The sequence below is a fragment of the Mesoplodon bidens genome, assembly GCF_964165515.1.
Source record: "Mesoplodon bidens genome assembly, chromosome: 15".
In the NCBI taxonomy this organism is placed as follows: Eukaryota; Metazoa; Chordata; class Mammalia; order Artiodactyla; family Ziphiidae; genus Mesoplodon; species Mesoplodon bidens.
The window spans coordinates 28,374,339-28,388,392 of NC_138171.1; the positions used below are offsets into that span (position 1 = coordinate 28,374,339).

The 14,054-nt window shown below is 48.2% G+C and overlaps 1 protein-coding gene across 1 annotated transcript in view; it reads left to right on the forward strand.

Moving 5' to 3' along the window:
* The window catches only part of SNPH (syntaphilin), a gene marked incomplete at its 5' end in the record, with an annotated part of 37,658 nt that overhangs the window by 11,390 nt on the left and 12,214 nt on the right, over positions 1-14,054 (forward strand). The gene's annotated exons all lie outside the window — the stretch shown is intronic.

The following is a 14,054-nucleotide window of genomic DNA, read 5'->3' on the forward strand; positions in this document are numbered from 1 at the left end:
GGGGCCTGAGTCCCTGAGACCATGGGGTGTAGCTTCAGAGCCCACACAGACCTCTGATCTCTAGAGGAAGAGGGCCCATGCTGGGTGCCTTGATGCCTTTGATTCCGGTGACACTTGGTGAAGCAGGTCACCTTTCTCCCTCACCTTGTCTGTACAATGGGCACGGCACTGCCTTTCTGTGGGTGAGAGGCAGGTGCAGAGCTCTGTAGCTGACCATCTCAACTCCAAGGACAAGGAGCGTGTCAGCACCATCTATTGTCACAAAAGGCATTTGGGAGACAGAGGAGGAGGAGCCATATATTCATTAAGGAATGTTTGTTGAGCTCCACTCTGGGCCAGGCTCGAGATGCACTGGCTGGAACAGTGCAGGGCAACCTTCTCTGCTCTGCTCTGGGTGTGTGGAGCCTGGTTGAGGGCATCACTACCTCTTCTGCCAGTGCCCTTTCACAGCTCGCCAGCAGTGCACATCGCTGCTTAAGCCAAACACCTCTGTGTCTGTGTGTCTGTGTGTATGTGTATGTAGACTTAGAAACCCTAAAAAAGTGGAAGATAGTGATCCACAGCGGATGTGTGTAAACAGCCTGTGTCCTCCTGGTATACCTGGTATAACATAAGAGCACGTGCAATGGGGCCACCGTGGCGAGAGCTGTGAACTCTGTCTCCTGTGGAGCCACACATGGGCATCGATGCTTGAATTGAGCTTGGAAGATAAGCAGGTAGAAGAAGCTTGGAAGGGCTTTCTAGGCAGAGGGCACTGCATAGGCGAAAGCATGGTGAATCCATGAGGTGAATCAGATGTGATGGCAGGGGCCAGGTGGTCACACAGCTCCATGAGGTGGGGGCATTCTCTCCATTTACAGATGGGGACACTGAGGTACCGACTCAAAAGAAGGGTGCCCTCAGGCCTGTGAGTCAGTGGCAGAGCTGAGCATACGGGTTCCCAGTTCTGTGCTCTCTCTCCTATGCTGGGCTGTGTCCCAGGGGAGATGGACGGTGGCCTCGAGGCCATTTTCCTGGTACTAGGTTGACTGTGCATGGGGTTCTCAGGTCCCAGATCACCTGGTTGGCTGCCTGACTTCCTTCAGCTCGTGTTTGCTAGCCCTTGATGCTGAATCTTGCCCTGCTCCTGGCACCTGGGAGACTGAGCCACTGAAGGCGTGATGCCCACTTCTCTTTCGGCCCTCGCAGGCTAAATGACAACTAGCCAGACTCTCAAGCCCGGTGCTGATGCTCACAGTGCACAGGCCAGAACTGCCAGCGCCACTCTGGATACTTGTATGTTTTAAGCTGGGTATATTGCCGACCCTGAACAAAAATAGGGTTCTAGGGGCTTCCCTGGTGGCGCGGTGGTTGAGAGTCCGCCTGCCGATGCAGGGGACGTGGCTTTGTGCCCCGGTCCGGGAGGATCCCGCATGCCGGGGAGCGGCTGGGCCCATGAGCCATGGCCGCCGAGCCTGCGCGTCCGGAGCCTGTGCTCCGCAACGGGAGAGGCCACAACAGTGAGAAGGACGCGTACGGCAAAAAAAAAAAAAAAAAAAGAAAAATAGCGTTCGGTTATTAAGGGAGAAGGGGGCATCTCCCCCACAGGAGGGCATCACCCCCACGTACCCAGAGGCCTGGGCATCATCACGGTTCTTCCCTCTCCCTGGTTTCCCACGGCCCATCTCTTTTGGTCCCTGTCTACTCCCTAAATTTCTCTCGAAGCCATCTTTACTTCTCTCACTTCCTGTCCTCTTCTCCCGTCTTGGCTTTCCTGGTGCCCCTCGTCATCTCTTCCAGCCCATTCTCAGCTGAGCTGGTACAGGGTTATCGTCTATAATCTAAAGCTGACCTCGTCCTTCCTCTGCTCAGAACTTTGTCTGTAGGCTCAGAAGTGCTCCCCCCGTGCCTGGTCTCCTCTCTGCTCCCCTTTGTCCCTACACTGTCTGGTCTCGTGTACCCAGCCCCTTGTATCTCCCCTTCTGCTGCATGTTTCTGTAATGTTGACCCCCTCTCCCTGCACTGAAGCTGGAATGCTCCTCCACAGACAGCTGTGCATCCATCTGCAGAAGCCTGCTCCTGAGCTCTGCAGAGAGGCTCCCTCTGTCCTCTGCCCAGCCCCTCCCTGACACACGCTTTGATTACTGGGACTATCGTGGAGAACCCAGCGCACATAGACACTTGGTAAACATTGACTGAAATATCCCTGCCAGAGCTGCCACACAGATAAGAAATACTCTGATTAGGAGAGAGGAGAAGCTTGAGGGGACCTGCTTCCAATCTCGGAGCTAGGCCACTTTCGAGCTACGTCTCTCCAGGAGGCCTCAGTTTCCCTCTTTGCCACGTGAGGTGAAGACACTTGTCACAAGGCCAGAGAGACACGGAAAGACCATCTTTGGTAATTCCTGTTTTGAGCTCGAACTCCTTGCCTTTCAGGAGGCAAGGCTAAGTGCCTGTGGTTTTGTCAAGGGGAAACACAGCTGCTGTGCATATGTTATGGGGGGAGAATCAACTAGCAACTCGGCCCTTTAGAAAAGCAGTTTGGCAGCATATTCATACTTTTTGACCCTATAAATCTACTACTGGGGATCCTTCCTAAGGAAATAATTCTAAATACAGAAAAATAATTATGCATGAAGATGTCTGTTGTAGCATTCTTTTTGATAGTAAAAAAGTATGTTCAACAAAGGGGGATGTTAAGGTAACAGCGATGGACCCCTGAAATGGACTACTATACAGCCTATAAAATACTTCTTATAAAGAATATGCCATATCATGGGCAATTCATAAACCATGTTAAATTTTTTAAAAAGATATAAAGTTGCCTCTCTACCATGTTTATAACTATGTAAAAATAACAAAACCGGCCTCCAAAGTAGTTTTTCTTCTATGCTTAGAAAAAAGCTAGGAGGAGTAGCAGTCAAATTAATCAGTGGTTTATCTCTGAGTAGCAAAAATGGAGGCTTTTAAAAAAGAAAAAAAAGATGTGTGCTACTTTTATAGCTATAATAATAACATTCATAAATAGAACTATATTTAGCATTTAAAAATTACCCAGTTGGAGCTAATTCCGTGACCTTCTTGGGGTGAATTATTCACTTGTTTCTGGGCCTTGGTTTATAAAATAAGGGAAAGAAATTACTGCTCATTGGGCAGTGTGTGCCAGGGCTCTTCACAAGCATTATCTGATTAAATCTTCGCAGTTGAAACCCTATGTTGCAGATGAGGAGGCTAAAGCCCATGGTCAGTCCTCTGCTGAGACCTAGGTTTTCCAGCTAGATTCTGCTCTAGGAAAAGCCCCTGCTCTGCACACCTTCAGGGGGGCCCCTGCGATTACGAAGATCTTTGCCTGCTCAGGGGAAAAGGCAGGGCAGAGGGACACCTGAGAGCCCTGTGTCAACAGAGCTGGGGAGGAGTTTATCTTACAGGGTGGGGGAGGCCGGTGTTTGCCCGCAGGTGGCAAGGAGAGCTTTTTGCTGACCGCAGCCAGAGCTGCTGGTCTCTGCTTTACCTTTCGGTGCCAGCAGCCTTTTCCTGAACAGGATTTGCCCCTCAGCCCAAGTCCCCCGTTCTGTGTTCCCAGCCTCCCTGTGTGTCCAGCACCCTGGGTTCAGAGCTGCAAGGGTTCAGATCTCAGCTCCACCAGTTTACCTGGGGCCTTGGGCAAGTGCCACCCCTTCCCCCCGACCTCAGATCCTCTCTCTATAAAATGGGATTAGACTAGACTGGAGATTCCAAACTCCAATGCCAGGCAGCTAACAAACAAAACAGCCCAGGTAAAGAGCACAAGTGCAGGTAAGAACTGGCAGAAGGGGGCCACCCCTCAGCCTCAGCCCATCACTGCCATGCAGGAATGCAGGCACAGAGCTGCAGGATCTTTGGGGTTAAGGCAAGCTAAAAATCTGGGTTTCTTTAAGTATGAAATCTCTCAAGTTATAAATGTTGACTGAAATTAAAATACACGTACATGCAGGCCAAAGGATTGTGGTCTTTAGGCACGATACAGCCTATGGGCTGCCAGTTTGGGACCCCTGGAGTTGCCTGTCTCTGAGCACCTTCTGGCTTTGACCTTCTGGTCCCTGGTCCCTGGCCTCCTGGCCTCCAGGTGCTCCTCGAGGCAGCGCTGGGCAGAGGGAGGCCCAGGCCTGCGAGAGCAGGGAGGCCAGTCTGCTAAGGAGGGGGAGGCCCTCAGCTTGGCTCTCCTGGGCCCCATACATGCCCTGTACAGATACAAGGGCTTAAAAGACTCTGTCCTGCTGCCTGCCCCAAGCCCTATCCCTATCCCTGCACTTGGCAGCTTGACCTGCACAGCCCCACTTTACCATCGTGACAATGATTAACCTCACGTTCATGTAAGGAAACTGGCCCTGATTATGACAGGCCTGCAGGCACACAGCTGCCCGCTGAGCTGGGATTTGAATCCAGGAGTGTTTGGCTCTACCCCGTGAGCTCCTGCATTTAGTCCTCACGGCCCCCGGAGGGCTCGGCTGGTGCTGGTGCGGATAGCAGCGTTGAGTACACGGAGCTGAGCACACAGCCGAGTGTGGTTGTACGTGTACTTGTGCATGAACACAACCGGACCCGTTGTGTGCAGATCTGGGTGCCGGGCACCTGTGCTTGATACAGTCAGTCAGTTCTTGTTATTTGCAGTAGTGATGTTCTATAAACCAGCTGTGAACCCTGAATTAGTACAAAACCATTGCTCCTGAGGGAAAAGACAGAATTAGGCTCCTGGGAGCCTCTGGTCACAACATTTTCATCAACCGATCAATACATAACCTTGTTTTATTTATTTGTGTTTCTGTTTGAAGACTCCTTTAATATACATTGTTGATACATTCACATTGAATTCGTGCCAACAGCACTATAACTCACACCTGGACGAACCTTATCTGACACTCATCTTCTCTGTAAGGCACATCACAGCCTTCCTGAGCTTAGGAACACTGGACAGCGCTTCAGCACTATGCTTGCGGGCCATTTTAAATAGCAAAATTACCCCCCCACACCAGCAAATGTGTGCCCTATGTTTTTAGCATTTTGCTAAAACATATGCTAAAAACATAGCTAAAAACATAGCTCTAAATAGACCACAAAAAGGACACTTGTTTATAGTATAAGACAGGAACCAAGCTAAGTGAAGTGTGTGCATTTTTGATAACTGTGTACTCCTGGAAACTGTTCAGTTTAAAATACTATTTTTTAAAAATCAATTTTATTTAAAAAAGAAAGAAAGAAGAAAAGAAATGAAACGAGAGGTTGCCTTGTTCCACTCAGCTGGGAACATGGGCATCAGGCAACTGAAATTTTTCACCACTCTGTGCATTCCACCCATGACTGTGAAGGAACTGGGTATTGATTTGGGGCTTATGAATAAATGTTAACAAGTAGATGATTCACAACTACAGAATCTGCAAACCATGAGGATCCACTGTGATGTTGTATCTTTCACTTTTCTCTGAGGGCTGCTGTCAGGATTTGGGGTTGTTGACACAACAAAGTGGATTTTCTGAGTGCGGAGATGTAATTTAGAGGGGCAGCTGGAACCGTTTGAGTTCCACTCTCAGTATTACCACCTACTTGCCACGTGCCCTCCTGCAAGTTCGCTGGTCTGTGGAGCCTGAGCTTCCTTGGTGGTAAAATGGAGGGCACACCCCCTAACGTGAGGGTGAATTGAGAGGATAAATGTGGAACACCCAGGACAGTGCCTGGCAAGAGGCTGATTAAATGACAGCTTTCAAACTGTGCTCTCATGCTTTCCCTTAAGATGCAGATTTTAAGAGTTTTGTACTCAAGACCCTGCTAGATACTAAGGATTTGGAGATGGATAAATCCCTGGCTTACAAATCTAGCAGGAGAGACCAGCCCACCTAAATAGGACGCCATGTGTGAGAAGGACTCTAATAATATAAACTAAGTACTGCAAAGCTTTTTTTGCCCCTGTTTTGACTTGGCACGAGTGATATCAACCCAAGTGAGTGCAGAACCACTTATTCATCCAGCAACTATTTGTTGAGGGCCTGTGGGGTGCCAGGCACTGGTCTAAGCACTGGGAACTAAATTAAGAACTAAATGGGCAAATATTCTTACCTTCCTAGAGCTTATATTCTAGAGACAATAAACAAAGTACATAAATATATTAGCTGTTGCTAAGGACTGTGGAGAAAATAAAGCATGGGGAGAAAGAGACCCCTGAAATACAAACTATTATAATATTTCAGATGAAGATTTTGGAGTGAAATAAAGCTGTAACATATATGAACAACATTAAGAACTAGACTATTTAGGTGAATAAATAAATACTGTTTATGGAGTGCTTTCCCTATGCCAGGTCCTTGCTAGGCATTTAGCATGTATAACTGCTCATCATGACTGTACTCGTGCACAATATCTGTAATTAGCTCCATTTTACAGATAAGAAGACTGAGGCTTAGAGAAGTAAAGTGGTATTCCCACTGTCATAAAGATAGTGGGTGGTGCAGTTTGGAATTCAAATCCTGGCATATTTGAGCCCGAAGCCATGGTTTCTTTCTGTTAAATTAGGCTCCCAGCAAAGGGGAAAAACTCATCCTGAGACAAAGGGATTTTAATATAGACATAGATTTTTACAGAGTCTCCCTTTGAAAACATTTAAAAATGCTCACTTTAGCTAAATTAAGGGGTGGAGCAGCTTCTCCAGAGTAGGAGGTCTTTTGGGGAGAGAGGTTTATAATTACCCACCCTCTTTCAGCAAGTGTGAGCCATGTTGGGTGCTGTCAAAGGCCCTGGATCTTAGTGAAGGCAAAAGAATTCAGTTTGATGGGGGAAGTGCCACTGGAAATCAGTTGGACAGGAATCAGCTGCTCAGGGTGGCAGGGAAGCTGGCAGCTGGAGAAAGAAAGGGGATCTGGGAGGAGAGGTGAAGGATGCTGATTTGGGATCAGCATGGCTCCTGGGATATACAGGAACAGTTGGGTGAACTGGGCCTGTATCTCCACACAAAGCCCCCAGGAGCCTCAAGAAGATAGGTGAGACTTGGCTTCCAACAGGAGCAGCATGCCCACAGTGGCTGGTGGGATTGGAATCAGCTGGCCCACCTTCAGTCTCATGTCCCCTGTTCCTACAGCTCACATTGTGGCCTTTGGCAAGTCATCAGTTTCTGCTTAGAAAATGTGGCAGTTGGACTAGATTGTCATGAAATGCCCGGAGAGAGAGCGAGAATGAGAGAGAATGCAAGAGACAGCATGCGTTTATGTGGTTCCCTGCTTTGGATTCCCGGGAAGATAGAGCTCTCTGATCTCAGATTGGGTGGGGGCTATCTCCATGGAAAGGAGCTGTGGTCCCAGGCAGATCAGATGACATCTGAACATCCCTTTAGCCCTTTGGTCCTTGTGTTCCATGGGTCCTTCAATCTCATGTCAGCAGAGCACAGCACATACAGGTAACTTGGCTGAGCTCTGAGCCCACCATCTTTCCTTTATCTTGGGATCCTCCTTGCAGATTCACAATAGGCAGTCCTCTATCCCTACAGCAAATCACATGCAATAATGTTTCTTTTAGCATTCATTTTAGGGAGAGCTTTATGTCTCCTGAAGAACTAGTCTGCTTCCCACTCTCCCCTAACTATAAGAACAAGAAGACTGGGCATAATTTCTCTTTTTGCTTTGATGGCCAGGAAGCTCAGAGTGGACTCTGAACCTCGTTATTGCTGCCATGTTTGCATGTGTGGTCAGGCTGTGGTATTCCCTTCTTCCCCAGGCCTCGGTTTCAATGTATAGTTTACTGTGCCATTTGTGAGCTGCCTTAAAATTGGTGAGACTTCTGTTTTACCCTTGGCTTTCCTTCCATGACTTCTTTACTCAAAAAGCCGCCTTTTGTTCTTATTTTATCAGACTTCTGCCTGGATTCAAACAGGGGTGTGGGGTGGGGCTGCAGTGCAGAAGCTTTGTCACTAGAGTCAGGAGGTGAGCTCCCAGCCCAGGCTTTGTGCTCCACTTGCTGAGCAACTTTAGACATATGGCATGCTCCCTCTGGCTTTCAGTTTCTCTCTGTAAAACGATGGGCTACGACAAAGTCTACCCAAGATTCTTTCCATTCTAGAATTCTGTGAGTGTGTTAGCTCCCATAGGTACTTAGGGTAAATGCACGGGCGGGGTGGACACTGACTCAAGGATCCTAAAAACCACAGCAGAGATCTGAAGAAAAGAGAGAGTCCATAGGGTCAGAGGCCCCATCCTATGATGCTTTAAAGCTGGAACCTCAGGAGGAGGCGGTGGCAGGAGAGGAGCCAGGCTGCGGCTTGACAGCTCTATCAGCCGGGAAGCATATGCTGTGGCCAAGGTCGTTGAAGGACCTCCACCTGCCAGGAGCCACTTGCCAAGCAGCTGCCAAGCTGGGGCTAGCACCAGGGCCCCTCTGGCACAGCTGTGGAGGGATGGAAACCAGCGTCGCCCCTGCTGCCCCTCCCCATGTAGGAGGCTTGCCAGGCATTGGCCTGGAGAGCCACCCCAGGGCAGTCGGCCCGGCAGAGGGTGCCAGTAATTTCAGAGCCACCACCTGGGCTTGCTCGGACTTGCCCTAAAGCAAGGAATAATACCTCTGAAAAAGGAGAAAATACCCCCTCTAAGAGGTAGTGGTAGCAGTAGTAAAGGCAAGAAATGTTCTGTCCTCTATTTGTCTAGAATTCCCCCGTTGCTCCATTCATTGCCTTGGTTGGATTAGGCAGGGTCAGGAGGGTGGTTCCCACTGAACGCATGAGGCAGCTGAGACTCAGGTCAAGGTCACCGACAGGGACCATGTGATGTGGCCTGAGGAGCTGAGGGTCTCTCAGTGCTGGGCTCGCACAGCACCTGCGCTGGTGAGCAGGATGCAGCAGCTGTTGGAAGAGTTGAACACAGCAGTCCTCATGGTGAGGGCTCCTCCTTTGCCCGCATGGCTGATTCTTGGAGGGACATGGAGAGACTTACACTGTTTAGGGAGAAGACACGTGAAGAATTTCTTTTTCAACAATCTTCCTTGCTCTGCTAACCTCCTGTTTCTGTGATGTCCACTTTCTTTTTTTCAGGAATATATTATTTTATTTATTGTCTTTTTATTGAAGTATAGTTGATTTACAATATTGGGTTAGTTTCAGGTGTACAGCTTAGTGATTCAGTATTTTTTCAGATTATATTCCTTTAGGTTATTACAAGAGAATGGGTATAATTCCCTGTGCTTTATAGTATATCCTTGTTGCTTATCAATTTTATATATAGTAGTTTGTAGCTGTTAATCCCATACCTCTAATTTGTCCCTCCCCCTTCCCTCTCCCCTTTGGTAACCACATGTTTGTTTTCTATATCTGTGAGTCTATTTCTGTTTTCTATATAGATTCATTTATATTATTTTTTAGATTCCACATATCAGTGATATCATATATTTGTCCTTCTCTGACTTATTTCACTAAGCATAATATTCTCTAGGTCCATCCACATTGTTGCAAATGGCAATATTTCATTCTTTTTTATGGCTGAATAATATTCAGTGTGTGTGTGTGTGTGTGTGTGTGTGTGTGTATGTATATATACCATTCCTTCTTAATCCAATCATCTGTTTATGGGACTTGGGTTGTTTCCATGTCTCGGCTATTGTAAATAGTGCTGCTGTTGAACATTGGGGTGCATGTACTTTTTCAAGTTAGTGTTTTTTCTGGATATATACCTAGGAGTGAAATTGCTAGATCATATGGTAGTTCTATTTTCGGTATATTAAGGAACCTCCACACTGTTTTCCTCAGAGGCTGCACCATTTTACATTCCCATCAACAGTATACAAGGGTTCCCTTTTATCCACATGCGATGTTCTGCTTTTATGGAAGGATGAGGAGCCCAGGATGCGGGGATGTAACCCCCGCATCTCCACCCTGGTATTTTAGAATCTCCTGGGAAAGTAGATTTTTGCTTTTTCATGCAGCATAGCGGTATGTGTCCCAGTTCTCTTGTACTATGAGACAGTCATGATGCAGTAGAAATGCAGGCACTCATGACCTAGACGTCCAGGTGTGACCTTGAGTGATCTGGAAAGCTCCGCAGCTTCAGGTTTCCCATGTGGCCTATGGATCAGTCTCCACCTGACCTCCCTCCACAGGGAATTTGTGAGGATCAGATGAGGTTGGGGACATGCCAGACCTTCAAAGGGTCAGTCTTAGTCGCCTGTCTCCTCCGTTGGCTGACCCAGAGTCAGGAGGACCAGGGCAGTGCCTGCCCTGGGCCCAGCTGCCTGAAGTCAGGTAGAGGCAGGAGGGCTGCTTCTAGTTCCTGTCCTGTCACTACTTGCTAAGCCATCCTGGGCCATTCCCTTCCCCTTCCTGGACCATGCCTGTCCTTTTACAATGGTTCATTTAAAATATATATTATATAGATTATTTTTGTTTTTTATTGATATATAGCCACATACTATAAAATCCACCCTTTTAAGATGTACAATACAAAGGGTTTTAGTATATTCACAAAGCTGTGTATCTGTCGCCACTATCTAATTCTAAAACGTTTTCATCAATCCCATTAACAGTCATTCCCTCTTCCTCCTTCCCCCAGCCCTTGGCAACCGCTAATCTGCTTTCTGTCTCTACGGATTTGCCTGTTCTGGCCGCTTCATATAAATGGAATCACAATATGTGGCCTTTTGTGTCTGGCTTCTTTCATTTAGCATAATATTGTCAAGGTTCATCCATGTTGTAGCGTGTATTGGTACTTTATTCCTTTTTATGTCTAAATGATATTCCATCGTATGTATAGGCCACATTTTGTTTGTCCGTTCATCCGTTGATGGACATTTGGGTCATTTCCCCCTTTGGGCTGTTGTGAATAGCGCTGCTATGGACATTCCTGTACAAGTTTTTGTTTGAACACCTATTTCCTATTCTTTGGGGTGTATACCCACTAGTGGAATTGCTAGATCATTTGGTAATTCAATGTTTTACTTTTTGAGGAACTACCAGACTGTTTTCCACAGTGGCTGTACCATTTTACATTCCCACCAGCAGTACACAAGGATTTCAATTTCTCTGCATTCTCGCCTATACTTGTTATTGTCTGTCTTTTTGATTATAGCCGTCCTAGTGGATGTGAAATAGTATCTCATTGTGGAAAATATATATTACATAGATTTTTAACCTGCAAAACCTTTTTTAAAATGTAGTCTTACTTCAGACCCTCCATATGTAGAACAGGTACAAGAGGATTCTCTCGAGGTGAAATGGGGAAGGAGGCCTAAGCCCACCCCCTCATAGTCCCAGAGGCAAGTTCTCTAGGTGGTTTGAAGACCACTGGCTCTTGGTGCCCTCCAGGCTCTGGAATCTGAGTCGAACCACCAGAGACTACCTGCATAGGAGACGCCTCAACCCTCACGCCCATCCTGGTTGCCTTGGGAGCCCTTGCAACATTTGGCCAAGCTGTGGGTTTGCCCTGCACTGTACTAGGGTTGCCACAGTGAGAAGGAGTCCAGTGGCTCCATCTATGGTTCCAGCTCTGAGGACAGCTTGTGTAGGAAACAGGAAACAAACTGGAGAAATGCCACCACTGCCTCCCTTCCCAAGTCTAGGAAGAAAGGTCCTGGTTTTGCTGATAGTGCAGAGAAGCATAGTGGCTGATGAGGTCGTGAAGCCAACGGAAGGTTTACCAAACTCCTCAGCCATGAGTAGTCCTCATAGCACTAATCCTCTGAGGTCCAGAGAGGTTGGCTGGAGCACTCCCAGGCCCGTCTTCCGTCTCCCACTTCCCTCTGCATTAGCATTCTAGGAGCACCAGGCATTCTGCTGTTTGACGGGTGGAATGTTCTGCATTCTGGTGTTGCCTTGGCAGAGAGAAGATTCCTCCCAAGTTCTGTTCTATTGGTTGCATTGCTCTGCTTTCCACAATTGTGAGAGGCTTGAGTCATCAGACACAGATTGTTCTGTTCCTTTGGATTTTAGGATAGCTTTCTTCTCTTATTGATGGCTAATTCTTTGCCAAAAAAAGAGATAATTTATAGTGCATACAGGGACTTTCACTTAGCTAGAATATTAGATTAAACTAGTGCCTAGTTTCTCCCCCATGACTTGCTGATTGAGCAAAATGCCATAACGTCTCTTTGAAGAATGCAGCTTCCTAGTTTTACAGATGTAGAAACTGAAATCCAGGAGTCCTAGTAATTGAAAGGGAAGAAAGCATCAATTAGAACTCTATTGCATTTACAGCCCTAGAATCAGAGAATGTTGGATCCAGAGGTGTCTTTGAGACCATCTAATCCAACCCCTTGGTCTATCAAATGTGCTTGTTTAACTCATTGCGTTTCTAATGGTTGTGTGTTGATTGTGTTTATTTTTATGAAATTCCCCAGAGGGGGGTGTTCCCTGAGTTTCAGCCTAAGGCATGGTATGCTAAGTGGTCAAGAGAGAAAGTGACGGGTGAAGTCCTAAGAGGAAAGTCCTGTAGGGCGGAGCCTTACAGAAAGTGTGATGTGTTCATGAGGGCAGGGCAGGGCACGGCAGGGCAGGGCAGGGCAGGTGCTGTCGGCTGGGCAAACAGCCTTTGCAAAGATGTGGGAGCAACAAATGGGGCTTTCCCCTGGGGTCAGCAAGCAGCTGAGAGCAGGTTGGAAAGGGTATAGACAAGAGGGCCTTGAATGCCAGGATCAAGAGTTTTGCCCTAATTTTTACTTAATCGGGGGCCTCTGATGAATTTTGAGAAGGCTCCAGGCCCTTTTCTCCATTGCTCCTGCTGCTGCCCTGACCCAGGCCCTTCTAATTTCTTGATAACCTCCTAACTGGTCTCTCTGCCTCTATTCTTGTCCCTTTCCAGCTATAGTCCACAAAGGCCCCCTACACAGGGGCTTTCTAAAACGCAAGTCTGATTGTGTCCGTCCCCCTTTTAAGGCCCTTCCATGGCTCCCTGTTGCTCACAGGACAAGATCCTGGCTTTTATGGCTCCGTGTGGCCTGGCCTCACCTTCCTTTACAGCCTCAGGCCCACTGTGCCTCTGCCTCCACTAGGCCCCCTAGTTTCCTGAGCAGCCATGCTATTGAATTACTCACGGCTTTTGCCCACACCTCTCCATCCCTCCCATTCACTTTCTCTGCCTGGTGAGCTCTTATTCACCCTTTAAGACCCAGTGTAAATTTCCTTTTGGAGACGCTTTCCCTGACCCTCCTGAAGCCACTATTATGCCTTGAGTCTTTCTGTTTTGAAGCTCACATTGCAATGCAATTATCTAGTGCCAAAATCCTGGGAGTTCCCATCTTCGAGTGTTTATTGCGTGGTGGGCACTGGGCTAAGCCCTGTGCATGCATGATCCTGTGTTATTCTCACCGTAACCACATGAGGTGCATTCTGTTACAGCCCCACTTACAGATGAGGAAGCTAAGGCTCAGAGAAGTGGTGTGACTCGCCCACTGCATGCAGCTGGAGGGTGACAGGGCTGGGCTTTGAGCCCAGATATCTTTGACTATTTCTGACTCCTTCCATCTGCTGTTCCCTGGATCCTGCTCTATCTCCTGAACCCCCACTGTTCGGTGTGTGAGTCACTAATCAAAGGGGTAGAAGCGGCATGGTTGCCATGGTGCGGGCAGGATGGGGAAATGGGGCTGGGCTTACCCTGGGGTGGAGGTGATAAGCAACTGTCAGCCCAGCTCCCCACAGCTAGGGCTTTCCTTTCCACCTTCCATTCCAAGCGGCTACCTGGGGACAGGCCTGCGGGACTCCAGGCCGAGCAGGTGGCATGGAGACAAACGCCATGGCAATCTGCCTCCTCTCTGGGGCCCAGAGGGGAGGGAGGACCTGAGAGAGCCCAGGGTGCTCACTGACACTTCTGGGCTAGATCCTGGGGAGGCAACTCCCTTTGGGCCTGGGTGTCTACTGCCCTCCCAGAGGGACCCCAGCCTGCAAGGTCCCGTCCCAGCAGGGGAAATGCCACTTCCACCTCTGTCCCAGATGAATGGCTGGCTTTGGCCTCCCAGGAGACTGTCGGCTCCATCCAGGTACAAATGCCATCCCCTTCCCACCCCCACCCCCCTGGCCAGAGAGGAAGGAAGAGGGAGCAAGAGAGGAGGGAGGCGTGGGGTTGCCAAGCAAGGTAGGAGCA